This window comes from Macaca thibetana, chromosome 12 (assembly GCF_024542745.1).
Source record: "Macaca thibetana thibetana isolate TM-01 chromosome 12, ASM2454274v1, whole genome shotgun sequence".
In the NCBI taxonomy this organism is placed as follows: domain Eukaryota; kingdom Metazoa; phylum Chordata; class Mammalia; order Primates; family Cercopithecidae; genus Macaca; species Macaca thibetana.
Window position 1 is genome coordinate 8902603 of NC_065589.1, and position 16475 is coordinate 8919077.

At 44.2% G+C, this 16475-nt stretch overlaps 1 protein-coding gene and 2 pseudogenes across 2 annotated transcripts in view; all 3 read right to left on the minus strand.

Moving 5' to 3' along the window:
- Window positions 1-16475, minus strand: part of LOC126933130 (UDP-glucuronosyltransferase 1-6) — a 113874-nt gene that overhangs the window by 59839 nt on the left and 37560 nt on the right. The window lies entirely within an intron of this gene.
- LOC126933136 (UDP-glucuronosyltransferase 1A5-like) lies at window positions 4885-5515 on the minus strand (annotated as a pseudogene).
- On the minus strand, window positions 10689-12971 carry LOC126933135 (UDP-glucuronosyltransferase 1A5-like; annotated as a pseudogene).

Consider the following 16475-nt stretch of genomic DNA (forward strand, 5'->3'; position numbering starts at 1 on the left):
ACACCCATTTCATGTCACTGCCTCCTACTTCTCTGTTAACCACGTTTATCAGGCTGCAGCTGAGGTCTGAGGAGCCACCACTGCCCTAGTCCCCAACCAAATGTTCTCTGCTGGATGTGACCCTATTTGCTAACTCTTAAAACTCTTTCTTCTCATATATGAGTAACACAGCACATCCAAAAAAGGTACAACATTGCTAAGCCAGCTTTCTCTAGCAGGGACTGGGGAGGCTGGCTATCTGGTCTTGGTCTTTTTTCACACAAGGATGTTTCTTGCAAGGATGAAAGAGGACTCTCTCTGAAGTGGCTGGCAATATTTTAAAAAGCTACAGGAAGGCTGAGCTCAAGATGTGATGATCGGATTCTTGGGAAGGTTTTGTTGAGAATTCTCCATCTATCCCATGGGATAAGACGTGCTGCTGTCTAAAGCACACATGGGAAAGACAACCCTAGCAAGGACCCACAGGGGTTCAGGGAGCTCCCTGCTCACCAAGGGACCAGGGGGAGTTGGAGCCTGGCCTCAGATCTTGCACAGTCTGAATTCCTCTTCTGAATGCTGAAGGCTCCAGTCTTCTGCAAGTCTGGTTAGAGACTAAAGTGTCCGTTCACCCAGGCCTTTATTTCATCCTGAAGGTTATGATCAGGCTTTTCTCCAAGTCAATCCAGCACCAAGTTCTGATAAGAATGGTTCCTACAGAACAGAATGGGCTGCAGAATTTGTGGGGTCCCTAGGTCAAATTTCAAGGTGAAGAATTAAATGTGTGCCTTTCTAAGGGAGGGACCCTGAGCACTCACAACGGTCTCATGCCCATGAGGCTCGTCCCACTCCAGAAAGTCACTCCTTCGTGTGCTCGCAAGATTGCTGATGCTTCCTCGTCCTGGTCACCCCAGGATGATGTGGGCAGGCTCTCTGGGCTGGGCACACTTTCCATCGCACTTCCTCTGTGTCTACATGCCTGGCTGTGTCTGCCATTGCTGGTGAGGCTGAGGCTTCCCTTAGGCAGGAAGTTACCCCCATTAGAAGTCCACATTAATAACAGATTCCACCTTTGGACAGAACCCATGGAACAGGCAGTGAATAGATGTGTCCATCAGAGGGACACCTAGCTCAAGGGTGGCATATGCAGGATGGCACAGAGAGGGCAGGTCTGTAAGGGCTTGATGACTCCCCAAGGGAGAACGACTTCTGGGGATTTGTGAGGACACAGAGCGCTACAAAGGGATTCTCAGCTGTGGGTGCAACATCTCAGCCTCTGAACTATTCCTCCAACCCCCTTAAAACTGTGTGCCTCCTAAGCACCCTCCTGATGAGCCCGGGATGAGGGTGGAACATGCCTGGGAGGGTGCTCTTGCCACATTCAAGGGGCTCCCCTGTTCTATCTCCATCTAGTGGTGTTTTATTTAGACAGTGATGCCATCTCATTTCTAGTTACATGTCTGGCACTCCTAGACCCTGGGGAGGCCCACGTATCTTGGAAGATGGTGCCTTCAGAGACATGGGGACCCTGAGGAGAGGAGCACTGTGGGGAGGGAGAAGCTCACATTCCTGGTGCCTGGGAAATAGGAGGAGCTGCCCAAGGCATCAGCTTCCAGGGTCTGGAGATGAAGAGGGATCTGGGCTGCACAGATAGACCTGGAGCCATCAGGATACGTGGTAGTTGAAGCCATGGGTGTCAGTGAGGTCACCCCAGCAAAGTCCAGAGACAGAAAAAGGCATCCCGAAAGCCGGACCTGAGTGATCCAGTTCCCCTCTGCCAATCTCACAGAGCTAAACATACAAACTGGAACCCTTTAATGTTTTTAAGAGAACGTAAAAACTATATCTTGAGGTAGACAAAGCATCCTTAGGGTACAAAAAGTACAAACGATAAAAACTTCACTAGAATAAACCTCATCAAATTCTAAAATTTTTGCTCTTCGAAAGTATTGCTTTTTAAAAATAAAAAAAAAGGAAGATAAAGAGAAAAGGAGATAATTGAATGGTAAGCTGATAGCTCTGAAGCCTGGAGAATAGAAGACTATGGAGGACAGGAACAACAACTAAATTTAAATGGCCAAATAGAAGAAAACCTCCAAGCTTTGGATAAGATGTGGGTTTCACTTTAAGCTTAGTGTCTGCGGTAGGCAGAATCATAGCCCTGCAAAAGTATCTACACTGTAGTTGCTCAAACCTGGGAATATGTTCCATTACAGGTGGAAGAAACTTTACAGATGTGATTTAAGTAAGGGTTTTGACATGGGGAGATTATCCTGGATGTCTGGTGGGACAATATAATCACAAGGGCTCTTACAAGTGAAAGAGACAGATGTAAGAGTTGGAGACTTGAAGATGCTGCACTGCGTCTCCATGGAAATGGAAAAGTGCTGTGGAATTCTAAAATTAAGAAGGAAAAAGGAAATTTCTGTTAAAGGATTGAGCTTACACTCAATGGAAAGAATACAATTATGTACAGAATCAGAATGCTGACATCAAAAGAAATTATCAGATTAAACTCATTTTGGGTTTTTGTGTGTTTTCAGTCAATCAACAAACCACAGGAGCTGAAACTCCTGAGCTCAATGATCCTCTCACCTGAGCCTCCCAAGTAGCTGGGACCACAGGCACATGCCACTGCACCCAGCTTTTCATATTGGAATTTATAAAAATGTTTTCTAAACTTTAAAACAAGATTTTCACATTCCAAATAAATTTTTATTTTTTTTTTTGAGATGGGGCCTCGCTCTGTCACCCAGGCTGGAGTGAGGTGGAGTGAACATGGCATACCTTCACCTCCTGCAGCCTCCACCTCCTGGGATCAAGTGATCCTCCTGCCTCAGCCTCTCAAGTAGTTGGGACCACAAGTGTGCGCCAACACAACTGGATAATTTTTTTATTTTTTTGTAGAGATGGAGTCTCAGCATGTTGCCCAGGCTGCTCTCAGACTCCTGGGCTCAAGAAATCCCCCTCCCTCGGTCTCCCAAAGGGTGGAAATCACAGGAGTGAGCCACCCACTTGCACACAAATTATTTTCAAATTAAAAGAGATGGGGATTCAAAAAATAACATAGGAGTAGCAATACTGGTATCAGAGAAAATGTATTTTAAGGATTATTATTTAATGATAACAGCAAACTATGTGAAGAAAATACAAGTCTCAAACCTATATTCACCAATCTAATCACTATGTATAAAGCAAAAACTATTTAAGAACCAAACTGTAACTTGAGTAGAATTTGTTATATATGGGGATTTTTTTAAAGACATCCTTCACAGAATTGGGCAGATTCAGTAGCGGGTCTTTTAAAAGATAGAAAAATTGCCTAGATGTGGTGGCTGATGCCTGAAATCCCAGCATTTTGGGAGGCTGAGGCGAGTGAATCACTTGAGATCAGGCATTTGAGATCAGCCTGGCCAACCTGATGAAACTCCATCTCCATAAAAAATACAAAAAAAAAAATTAGCTGGACGTGGTGCCATGCACCTGTAGTTCCAGCTACTTGGGAGGCTGAGGCAGAAGAATCGGTTGAACCTGGGAGGTAGAGATTGCAATGAGCTGAGATCCCACCACTGCACTCCAGACTGGGTGACAGAGTGAGACCCCAACTCAAAAGAAAAACAAAAAAAGATAGAAAAATTGAAAAGACTGAATTTTAGTTTTGTCCACGGAACATTTATAAACATTGACCATATTGTGGTCACTAACTACATATGACTATTGAGCACTTGAAATGTGGCTATTCCAAATGGAGATATGCTGTAAGTGGCAAATATATGCTAGATTTTGAAGACTTAACAACAAAAAAACTATATTAAATATTAATTTTATATTGAACACATGTTGAAAGGATAATATTTGGGATACATCTGGTTAAATAAAATGCATTATTCAAATTAATTTCGGTGGCTTCTTTTTTTCTGGTTTCTAACATGCCCACTAGAAAAGTTTAAATTACGTATGTGGTTTACATGATCTTTCTATTGGACAATTCTCTATTAGACCATGAAGTTAACCTATTAAGAATTTTTTTTAAGTAGCGTCTTCACAAGAAACATTCTCCTATTATAATCCAAAATTCCCTCTCTGGAAACTGAACTCTGTGTTTCATTCTCTGATCACAGACATCCATTGTACCTACATTGACCCAATTCCACTGAACTGAGTCAACCTCTTTGAAACTTCTACTTCCTCTGAGTGCTTACGTCTCCTGTGGTCAGCTCTCTGTCTTTTGCAAGACGGGACCACTAAAAATTATCACGTCAACAATTGTAAACTGCTATTCCTTCATCGTTTCTACTGAAAACCTTGCAGCAAGATTTGGATGGATTAGTTCTCAATGTAGTGTCCCTGCTCCTGCCCAGATGAGGCACATCCACAACCATGAAGACGACGCCTTTACAAATGAACAGTCTCTGTGAGTCACATCACTCCTTGACCATCCTTTGACAGATCCTCGTCCCTGCCTCTTCTTCCTCTCAGTGGTCATTGAAAGCCTGAACTGCACTACCACTGATCCTTTAAAAGTTTATCTTACTGAAGACTATTACAATAATGAGAAGCAGAAATGAAATCTTTGGAAAGATAAGTAGATACGAAGATGCTCGTAAGTAAATACATTTTTTAAAAAGTGTTTTGCTTGGAACATTGATTGGATGAAGGCACCAATACAGACCTGAGATAGTGGCTTCCTGTTGGCACAGTTGATGCCTCCAATGAAGACCATGTTGGGCATGATTGGCCTGGGGTAGTCCATCACAAAGTCCGATCGGAACAGCCACACGGATGCATGGCTGAGAAGATCCACCACTGACACCTCTCTCTGAAAAAGCTCAGAGGCAAGGCTTGCATAAGGAACAGAAACAGTATCGCAAATGTAGGACAGGGCCAGAGGATAGAGCATGTTCTTGACCCTTTGCAGGAATGTCATGTGGTCTGAATTGGTCGTTAGGAACTTAGGAATATAGGAGTAAGGATTTGGACACTGTGTGCCCTTAAAGTCTAAGTCACATAGAATGTTCCTCAAAAAAAACACAGTAGGAATCGACAGGTACTTAGCCAGCACCGCCCCGCAGAGGTGAAAGGGGTCTGTTAAAACCACATCAAAGGAAGTAGCATTCAGGTGCCTGATCAGGGCCTCATTATGCAGTAGCTCCACACAAGACCTATGTATAATCAAAGATATATTGTTCATAATTGCCATACTTCTAGAAAATCTCATCAGAAGATGTTCTGTTTCGAAGAACGATTGACTGTGTCCCAGCAAAAAGTGATCAAATTCATCCTGGGTCCACGGAACAGCATAAGTTGTCAGGGTGAAAAAGTTATCTTCTTTGATGTGCATATTCACCTCTGGGGTGAGGACCACCACCTGATGGCCTCTGGCATGGAGCTCCCGCACGGCCTCCCGCATGCTGAGCCAGTGGCTGCCATCAGTGGGCACCACCAGCACCTTCCCACTCTCAGCCCAGGGCTGGACACTGAGGAGGAGCAGCAGTCCTGTGGCCAGCTGCGGCAAGGGAACCTGGAATCCTGTGGCCATCTCAGCAGAAGCCACTGACAGCTGACTGTCCACCCCCACATTGTGCCTGCTACATTTGTTTCCTTCGTCTTAATTACCTTGTCATGAGCCACCTAGCAAATCATCATGTAACTGAAGACAGAGTGCCCTCCTCCAGTTACTTATTACCTGTTCGTTAATCTATCATTGCCTTTCATTATGGGCCCCACCCTGGGAAAGACCGATCACTCCTATCTTGAAAAACTCATCTGACCCTGCGCTCACTCTGGGGAACATCCAAGTTCAAGCTCTTGTTTCTCATTCAATTCCCAACACAAGGCTGTGAACACCCATTTCATGTCACTGCCTCCTACTTCTCTGTTAACCACGTTCATCAGGCTAGAGCTGAGGTCTGAGGAGTCACCATTGCCCTAGTCCCCAACCACATGTTCTCTGCTGGATGTGACCCTATTTGCTAACTCTTAAAATTCTTTCTTCCCACGTATGGGTAACACAGCACATCCAAGAAACAGACAACATTGCTAAGCCAGCTTTCTTGAAACAGGGAGTGGGGAGGCTCACTATGTGGTTTTGGTCTTTTTTTGCAAAAGGATATTTCTTGTAAGGATCACAGAGGACTCTCTACGAAGTGGCTGGCACCATAAAAAAAAGCTACAGGGAGGCTGAGCTCAAGATGTGATGATCAGATTCTTGTGAAGGCTCTGTTGAGAATTCTCCATCTATCCCATGAAATAAAGGTGCTGCTGTCTAAAGCACCCATGGGCAAGACAACTTTAGCAAGGACCCAGGGAGCTCCCTGAACCTGGGAGGCTGGATCCTGGCCTCAGATCTTGCACAGTCTGCATTCCTCTTCTGAATGCCGAAGGCCCCAATCTTCCGCAAGTCTGCTAAAGTGTCCATTCACCCAGGCTTTTATTTCATCCTGAAGGTTATGGTCAGGCTTTTCTCCAAGTCAATCCAGCACCAATTTCTGATAAGAATGGTTCCTTCAGAACAGAATAATTTGTGGGGGCTGCATAATTTGTGGGGGTCCTAGTTCACATTTCAAAACGGAGAATTAAATGTGTGCCTTTCTAAGGGAGAGACCCTGAGCGCTCACAACAGTCTCAAGCCCATGAGGCTCGAGAAAGTCACTCCTACATCTGCTTGGCAAGATTGCTGAGGCCTTCTTGTCCTGGTCCCCACAGGATGATGTAGGCAGGCTCTCTGGGCTGGGCACACTTTCTGTCTCACTTCCTCTGTGTCTACATGCCTGGCTGTGTCTGCCATTGCTGGTGAGACTGAGGCTTCCCTTAGGGAGGAAGTTACCCCCATTATAAATCCACATTGATAACAGATTCCACCTTTGGACAGAACCCACGGGACAGGCAGTGAATGGAGGTGTCCACCAGGGGGCACAGGCAGGACAGCACAGACAAGGCAGGTCTGCAAGGGCTTTGGGAACTCTCCAGGGGAGGATGATTTCTGGGGATTTGTGATGACACAGAGCACTACAAAGGGATTCTCAGCTGTGGGTGCAACATCTCAGCCTCTGAACTATTCCTCCAACCCCCTTAAAACTGTGTGCCTCCTAAGCACCCTCCTGATGAGCCCGGGATGAGGGTGGAACATGCCTGGGAGGGTGCTCTTGCCACATTCAAGGGGCTCCCCTGTTCTATCTCCATCTAGTGGTGTTTTATTTAGACAGTGATGCCATCTCATTTCTAGTTACATGTCTGGCACTCCTAGACCCTGGGGAGGCCCTTGTATCTTGGAAGATGGTGGTGCCTTCAGAGACATGGGAGCGCTGGGGAGAGCAGGACTGTGGGGAGGGAGAAGCTCACATTCCTGGTGCCTGGGAAATAGGAGGAGCTGCCCAGGGCATCAGCTTCCAGGGTCTGGAGATGAAGAGGGGTCTGGGCTGCACAGATAGACTTGGAGCCATCAGCATATGTGGTAGTTGAAGCCATGGGTGTCAGTGAGGTCACCCCAGCAAAGTCCAGAGACAGAAAAAGGCATCCCGAAAGCCAGACCTGAGTGATCCAGTTCCCCTCTGCCAATCTCACAGAGCTAAACATACAAACTGGAATCCTTTAATGTTTTTAAGAGAACATAAAAACTATATCTTGAGGTAGACAAAGCATCCTTAGGGTACAAAAAGTACAAACGATAAAAACTTCACTAGAATAAACCTCATCAAATTCTAAAATTTTTGCTCTTTGAAAGTATTGTTTTTTAAAAATAAAAAAAAGGAAGATAAGGAGAAAAGGAGATAATTGAATGGTAAGCTGATAGCTCTGAAGCCTGGAGAATAGAAGACTATGGAGGACAGGAACAAAAATTAAATTTAAATGGCCAAATAGAGGAAAACCTCCAAGCTTTGAATAAGATGTGGGTTTCACTTTAAGCTTAGTGTCTGCGGTAGGCAGAATCACAGCCCCGCAAAAGTATCTACACTGTAGTTGCTCAAACCTGGGAATATGTTCCATTACAGGTGGAAGAAACTTTACAGATGTGATTTAATTAAGGGTTTTGACATGGGGAGATTATCCTGGATGTCTGGGTGGGACAATATAATCACAAGGGCTCTTACAAGTGAAAGAGACAGATGTAAGAATTGGAGATTTGAGGATGCTGCACTGCGTCTCCATGGAAATGGAAAAGTGCCATGGAATTCCAAAATTAAGAAGGAAAAAGGAAATTTCTGTTAAAGGAATGAGCTTACACTCAATGGAAAGAATACAATTATGGACAGAATCAGAATGCTGACATCAAAAGAAATTATCAGATTAAAGTCATTTTGGGTTTTCTTGTGTTTTCAATCAATCAGTCAATCAACAAACCACAGGAGCTGAAACTCCTGAGCTCAATGATCCTCTCACCTGAGCCTCCCAAGTAGCTGGGACCACAGGCACATGCCACTGCACCCAGCTTTTCATATTGGAATTTATAAAAATGTTTTCTAAACTTTAAAACAAGATTTTCACATTCCAAATAAATTTTTATTTTTTTTTTGAGATGGGGCCTCGCTCTGTCACCCAGGCTGGAGTGAGGTGGAGTGAACATGGCATACCTTCACCTCCTGCAGCCTCCACCTCCTGGGATCAAGTGATCCTCCTGCCTCGGCCTCCCGAGTAGCTGGGACCACAAGTGTGCGCCAACACAACTGGATAATTTTTTTATTTTTTTGTAGAGATGGAGTCTCAGCATGTTGCCCAGGCTGCTCTCAGACTCCTGGGCTCAAACAATCCTCCTCGGTCTCCCAAAGGGTGGAAATCACAGGAGTGAGCCACCCACTTGCACACAAATTATTTTCAAATTAAAAGAGATGGGGATTCAAAAAATAACATAGGAGTAGCAATACTGATATCAGATAAAATGTATTTTAAGGATTATTATTTAATGATAACAGCAAACTATGTGAAGAAAATACAAGTCTCAAACCTATATTCACCAATCTAATCACTATGTATAAAGCAAAAACTAAGAACCAAACTGTAACTTGAGTAGAATTTGTTATATATGGGGATTTTTTTTAAGACCTCCTTCACAGAATTGGGCAGATTCAGTAGCGGGTCTTTTAAAAGATAGAAAAATTGCCTAGGTGTGGTGGCTGATGCCTGTAATCCCAGCACTTTGGGAGGCCAAGAAGAGTGAATCACTTGAGATCAGGCATTCGAGATCAGCCTGGCCAACATGATAAAACTCCATCTCCATAAAAAATACAAAAAAAAAAAAATTAGCTGGATGTGGTCCCATGCACCTGTAGTTCCAGCTACTTGGGAGGCTGAGGCAGAAGAATCGGTTGAACCTGGGAGGTAGAGATTGCAATGAGCTGAGATCCCACCACTGCACTCCAGACTGGGTGACAGAGTGAGACCCTATCTCAAAAGAAAAAAAAAAAAGATAGAAAAATTGAAAAGACAGAATTTAATTTTGTCCATGGAACATTTATAAACATTGACCATATTGTGGTCACTAACTACATATGACTATTGAGCACTTGAAATGTGGCTACTTCAAATGGAGATATGCTGTAAGTGTCAAATATATGCTAGAGTTTGAAGACTTAACAACAAAAAAAACTATATTCAATATTTAAGTATTAATTTTATAATGAATACATGTTGAAAGGATATTTGGGATACATCTGGTTAAATAAAATGCATATTCAAATTAATTTCAGTGGTTTTCTCTGGTGTCTAACATGCCCGCTAGAAAAGTTTAAATTATGTATGTGGTTTACATGATATTTCTATTAGACAATTCTGTATTAGACCATGAAGTTAACCTATTAAGAACTTTTTTTAAGTAGCGTCTTCACAAGAAACATTCTCCTATTATAATCCAAAATTCCCTCTCTGGAAACTGAACTCTGTGTTTCATTTTCTGATCACAGACATCCATTGTACCTACATTGACCCAATTCCACTGAACTGAGTCAACTTCTTAGAAACTTCTACTTCTCTGAGTGCTTAGGTCTCCTGTGGTCACCTCTCTGTCTTTTGCAAGACGGGACCACTAAAAATTATCACATCAACAATTGTAAACTGCTATTCCTTCATCGTTTCTACTGAAAACCTTGCAGCAAGATTTGGATGGATTAGTTCTCAATGTAGTGTCCCTGCTCCTGTCCAGATGAGGCACATCCACAACCATGAAGACGGCGCCTTTACAAATGAACAGTCTCTGTGAGTCACATCACTCCTTGACCATCCTTTGACAGATCCTCGTCCCTGCCTCTTCTTCCTCTCAGTGGTCATTGAAAGCCTGAACTGCACTACCACTGATCCTTTAAAAGTTTATCTCACTGAAGACTATTACAACAATGAGAAGCAGAAATGAAATCTTTGGAAAGATAAGTAGATATAGAAGCAATTGTAAGTAAATACATTTTTAAAAAAGTGTTTTGCTTGGAACATTGATTGGATGAAGGCACCAATACAGACCTGAGATAGTGGCTTCCTGTTGGCACAGTTGATGCCTCCAATGAAGACCATGTTGGGCATGATCGGCCTGGGGTACTACATCACAAAGTCCGATCGGAACAGCCACACGGATGCATGACTGAGAAGATCCACCACTGACACCTCTCTCTGAAAAAGCTCAGAGGCAAGACTTGCATAAGGAGCAGAAAGAGCATCGCAAATGTAGGACAGGGCCAGAGGATAGAGCATGTTCTTGACCCTTTGCAGGAATGTTATGTGGTCTGAATTGGTTGTTAATAACTTAGGAACATAAGAGGAAGGGTTTGGACACTGTGTGCCCTTAAAGTCTAAGTCACATGGAATGTTCCTCAAAAAAAACACAGCAGGAATCGACAGATACTTAGCCAGCACCGCCCCGCAGAGGTAAAAGGGGTCTGTTAAGACCACATCAAAGGAAGTAGCATTCAGGTGCCTGATCAGGGCCTCATTATGCAGTAGCTCCACACAAGACCTATGTATAATCAAAGACATATTGTTCATAACTGCCATACTTCTAGAAAATCTCATCAGAAGATGTTCTGTTTCGAAGAACAATTGAGTGTGTCCCAGCAAAAGGTGATCATATTCGTCCTGGGTCCATGAAATGGCATAGGTTGTCAGGGTGAAAAAGTTCTCTTCTTTGATGTGCATTTTCACCTCCGGGGTGAGGACCACCACCTGGTGGCCTCTGGCATGGAGCTCCCGCACGGCCTCCCGCATGCTGAGCCAGTGGCTGCCATCAGCGGGCACCACCAGCACCTTCCCACTCTCAGCCCAGGGCTGGACACTGAGGAGGAGCAGCAGTCCTGTGGCCAGCTGCGGCAGGGAAACCTGGAGTCCTGTGGCCATCTCAGCAGAGGCTATCAACAGCTGACTGTCCAGCCCAGGCTGTGCCTGCTACATTTGTTTCCTTCGTCTTAATTACCTTGTCATGAGCCACCTAGCAAATCATCATGTAACTGAAGACAGGGTGCCCTCCTCTAGTAACTTATTACCGTTTAATCTATCATTGCCTTTCATTATGGGCCCCACCCTGGGAAAGACCGATCACTCCTATCTTGAAAAACTCATCTGACCCTGCGCTCACTCTGGGGAACATCCAAGTTCAAGCTCTTGTTTCTCATTCAATTCCCAACACAAGGCTGTGAACACCCATTTCATGTCACTGCCTCCTCCTTCTCTGTTAACCACTTTTATCAGGCTGCAGCTGGGGTCTGAGGAGTCACCATTGCCCTAGTCCCCAACCACATGTTCTCTGCTGGATGTGACCCTATTTGCTAACTCTTAAAATTCTTTCTTCCCACGTATGGGTAACACAATACATAAAAAAAACAGACAACATTGCTAAGCCAGCTTTCTTGAAACAGGGAGTGGGGAGGCTCACTATGTGGTTTTGGCCTTTTTTTTTGCACAAGGATATTTCTCGTAAGGATCACAGAGGACTCTCTATGAAGTGGCTGTCAACATAAAAAAAAAGCTACAGGGAGGCTGAGCTCAAGATGTGATGATCAGATTCTTGCAAAGGCTCTGTTGAGAATTCTCATCTATCCCATGAAATAAAGGTGCTGCTGTCTAAAGCACACATGGGCAAGACAACTTTAGCAAGGACCCACAGTGGGTTCAGGGAGCTCCCTGAACCTGGGAGGCTGGATCCTGGCCTCAGATCTTGCACAGTCTGCATTCCTCTTCTGAATGCCGAAGGCTCCAATCTTCCGCAAGTCTGCTTAGAGACTCAAGTGTCCATTCATTCAGGCCTTTATTTCATCCTGAAGGTTATGGTCAGGCTTTTCTCCAAGTCAATCCAGCACCAATTTCTGATAAGAATGATTCCTTCAGAACAGAATAATTTGTGGGGGCTGCATAATTTGTGGGGGTCCTAGTTCACATTTCAAGACGGAGAATTAAATGTGTGCCTTTCTAAGGGAGAGACCCTGAGCACTCACAACGGTCTCATGCCCATGAGGCTCGAGAAAGTCACTCCTACATCTGCTTGGCAAGATTGCTGAGGCCTCCTTGTCCTGGTCGCCCTAGGATGATATGGGCAGGCTCTCTGGGCTGGCCACACTTTCTGTCTCACTTCCTCTATGTCTACATACCTGGCTGTGTCTGCCATTGCTGATGAGGCTGAGGCTTCCCTTAGGGAGGAAGTTACCCCCATTAGAAATCCACATTGATAACAGATTCCACCTTTGGACAGAACCCACGGGACAGGCAGTGAATGGAGGTGTCCACCAGGGGGCACAGGCAGGACAGCACAGAGAGGGCAGGTCTGTAAGGGCTTTGGGAACTCTCCAGGGGAGGATGATTTCTGGGGATTTGTGAGGACACAGAGCACTAGAAAGGGATTCTCAGTTGTGGGTGTAATATCTCAGCCTCTGAACTATTCCTCCAACCCACTTAAAACTGTGTCCCTCCTGATGAGCACGAGATGAGGGTGGAACATGCCTGGGAGGGTGCTCTTGCCACATTCAAGGGGCTCCCCTGTTCTATCTCCATGTAGTGGTGTTTTATTTAGGCAGCAATGTCATCTAATTTCTTTTTTTTTTTTTTTTTTTTTTTTTTTTGAGACAGAGTCTCGCTCTGTCGCCCGGGCAGGAGTGCAGTGGCCGGATCTCAGCTCACTGCAAGCTCCGCTTCCCGGGTTCACGCCATTCTCCTGCCTCAGCCTCCCGAGTAGCTGGGACTACAGGCGCCCACCACCGCGCCCGGCTAATTTTTTGTATTTTTTAGTAGAGACGGGGTTTCACCGTGTTAACCAGGATGGTCTTGATCTCCTGACCTCGTGATCCGCCCGTCTCGGCCTCCCAAAGTGCTGGGATTACAGGCTTGAGCCACCGCGCCCGGCCAATGTCATCTAATTTCTAGTCCCACGTCTATGACTCCTAGACCCTGGGGAGGCCCATGTATCTTGGAAGATGATGGTGCCTTCGGAGACATGGGAGCGCTGGGGAGAGCAGGACTGTGGGGAGGGAGAAGCTCACATTCCTGGTGCCTGGGAAACAGGAGGAGCTGCCCAAGGCATCAGCTTCCAGGGTCTGGAGATGAAGAGGGGTCTGGGCCGCACAGATAAACTTGGAGCCATCAGCATACGTGGTGGTTTAAGCCATGGGTGTCAGTGAGGTCACCCTAGAAAAATTCAGAGATAGAAAAAGGCATCCAAAAGCCTGACCTGAACGATTGTATTAACCTCTGACAATCTCAGAGACATAAACAAAGACTAAGAGGTCTAAAGACCCCTTTCCACCCAAACCTACAAAATGAAACTGTTTCATTTTTTTAAAAAAACATAGAAACAAATCCTCACACCTTTTGGTAGACAAAGAATTCTTAGATAGGACACAAGGGGTACAAACCACAAAACGTTTGCTAAAATTGACTTAATCAAAATTTACAGCTTTTGCTCCATGAAAGATACTGTTTTTAAAAAAGGAAACAAAGGATGCTCCATACCAGAAGTAAAGACAAACATAACTATCTGACATAGCACTTGTATCCAGAATATGTAAAGAACTCACTACTCAAATATAAGAAGACAAACAACCCAATAAAAGTGTGCAGAAGATTTGAAAGGACACCTTATAAAAGAAGACAGGCATATGATCAATAAGCACATGAAAAGATCCTCATCAGTCATAAGAGGAATACAAATTAAAACCCAATGATATTCTCCTACACACCTGTTAGGATGGCTGAAATGTAAAAGACCAAAAATAGCAAGTCTTAGCAGAAATACAGAGCAGCCAGAGCTCTAATGTTTTGCTGTTAGGATCGTAAAATTGTGTAACTGCTTTGAAAACAGTTCGACTGTTTCTTATGAAGTCATACATACACCTACCACACAACTCAGCAATCCCACTTTTAACTATTTACCCAAGAAAAATGAAGCCTCAGAAACACTTGCACTCAAATAATCATAGCAACTTTATTCATAATAGCCGACAACTGGAAACTTTCCATGTGTCCATCAATAAATAAATGCATAAGCAAATGATGATATATATATACAGTGAAATGCTACTCAGAAATAAAAAGGAATGAAATATTGGTACATGCAACAACATGAAAGGATCTGAAGAGACATAATGCTGAGCTGAAGAGGCCAGACACGAAACAGTATACCTGTGTGCTTTTCATTCATAATTGTATGATTCCATTCAGATGAAACTCTAGAAAAGACAATTCTATTGTCCAGCAACAGAAACCATTCATGGTTGCCTAAGGTGAAGGGAGGTATTGGGTGACTGAGATAGGACAGAAGGAAGTTACCGGGTAATGGAGTGGTCCATATCTTGAATGTGGTGATGGTTGCACAGGTAAATAAAATCATTACAACTCAGAAATGTATAATTAAAATGGTTCACTTTATTGCATGTAAACAATACTCCAATAATGTTTCTTTTGGTAGTATCAATTGAAAACATATCATTCAATTAAAAAAGAACACAACGTTCCCAAGCTGACCGAAAGACAAAAACCTATCATACAAAGTCCTACCTATTCCAAGAAACATTCACAGCAAAACACCTATGTTTAATAATGTTTCTTTCACATCCTGGTATATTTTTAAAATTTAAAATTTAAATTTATAAATATTTACATATATCACAGTAGGAAAAACAATTCCCAAAAGAGAGCAAGAGGCAGAGACTTCCAATACTAAATACTTACAAGCCCCAAAATGATTGCTTTAAAAGTTGGCAGGTCATCTTTTCTGGAGGACATTCTTATTAGGTGTAAACCCATAGATTATTAAAAGAAATTTAGATTAGACACAGAAAAATCTACATAGTAATAGGCTTATACGACAAACTAGTAACGAAAAATCTGACATCCCAATAGAAAATATCATTAACTGAAGAGTAATTCGCAGTATGGACAAGTTATTTCCTGTCTCATCCCAGCGGCTACCCCTCCCCGACTTTCAAATGTACTTCTGGGCCGGACGCGGTGGCTCAAGCCTGTAATCCCAGCACTTTGGGAGGCCGAGACGGGCGGATCACGAGGTCAGGAGATCGAGACCATCCTGGCTAACACGGTGAAACCCTGTCTCTACTGAAAAATACAAAAAACTAGCCGGGCGAGGTGGGGGCGCCTGTAGTCCCAGCGACTCGGGAGGTTGAGGCAGGAGAATGGCGTAAACCCGGGAGGCGGAGCTTGCAGTGAGCTGAGATCCGGCCACTGCACTCCAGCCTGGGCGACAGAGCGAGACTCCGTCTCAAAAAAAAAAAAAAAAAAGTACTTCTGGTGAAGATCCACTCCCAGCTCAGGATAGAACATGTGACCTAGGCCTCAACCAATCAGCACGTCTCATCCCCTTGGCCACCATGATTAGTTCAGAGATGGGCATGTGACTTCATAGAGCCAATGAGGCAGAAGAAGTTTAACTAGGAATCCTGGGAAAAGAACTGAGGCTGAAGCCCCTGCTGCTTGGGTATTATGAGACTGAGAAGGATATCATGGCCAAGGAAACAGAGGCAAGAAATGGAAACATATAAATGGGTTCTGGTGACATAGTTTGGCTCTGTAGCAATCAATACCTAACCAGATATCCCCTGGGATTGTTCTAGTATGTGAACCAATAAGAGCTTTAAAAAGAAAGCCCTGCAACAAATTCGCTGAGTCAAGAATTTGGGGAAGTTGCCCAAATAAAGTGATCACAGGTTGCATTGATTTTTTTGGGGGGGCGGGGGTGGGTGGGGAGTTGGTCAGGGTCTTGCTCTGTTGCCCATGCTGGAGTGCAATGATGCAAACATAGCTCACTGGAACCTTGAACTCCTGGGCTCAAATCCTCCTCCCACCTCAGCCTTCCGAGTAGTTAGGCCTACAGGCATGCGCTACCATGCCCAGCGAAGCTTGTATTTTTTGTAGTGAAGGAATCTCACTATTCTGCCTAGGCTGGTCTCAAACTCTTGGGCTCAAGCTATCCCCCTGCTTCAGCCCCGCAAAGTGCTGGGATTATAAACATGAGCCACCATGCTCAGCCAGTTGCATCAATTCTATTAAATGCAGAAGGTAAATACTCTTATCTTCACTGG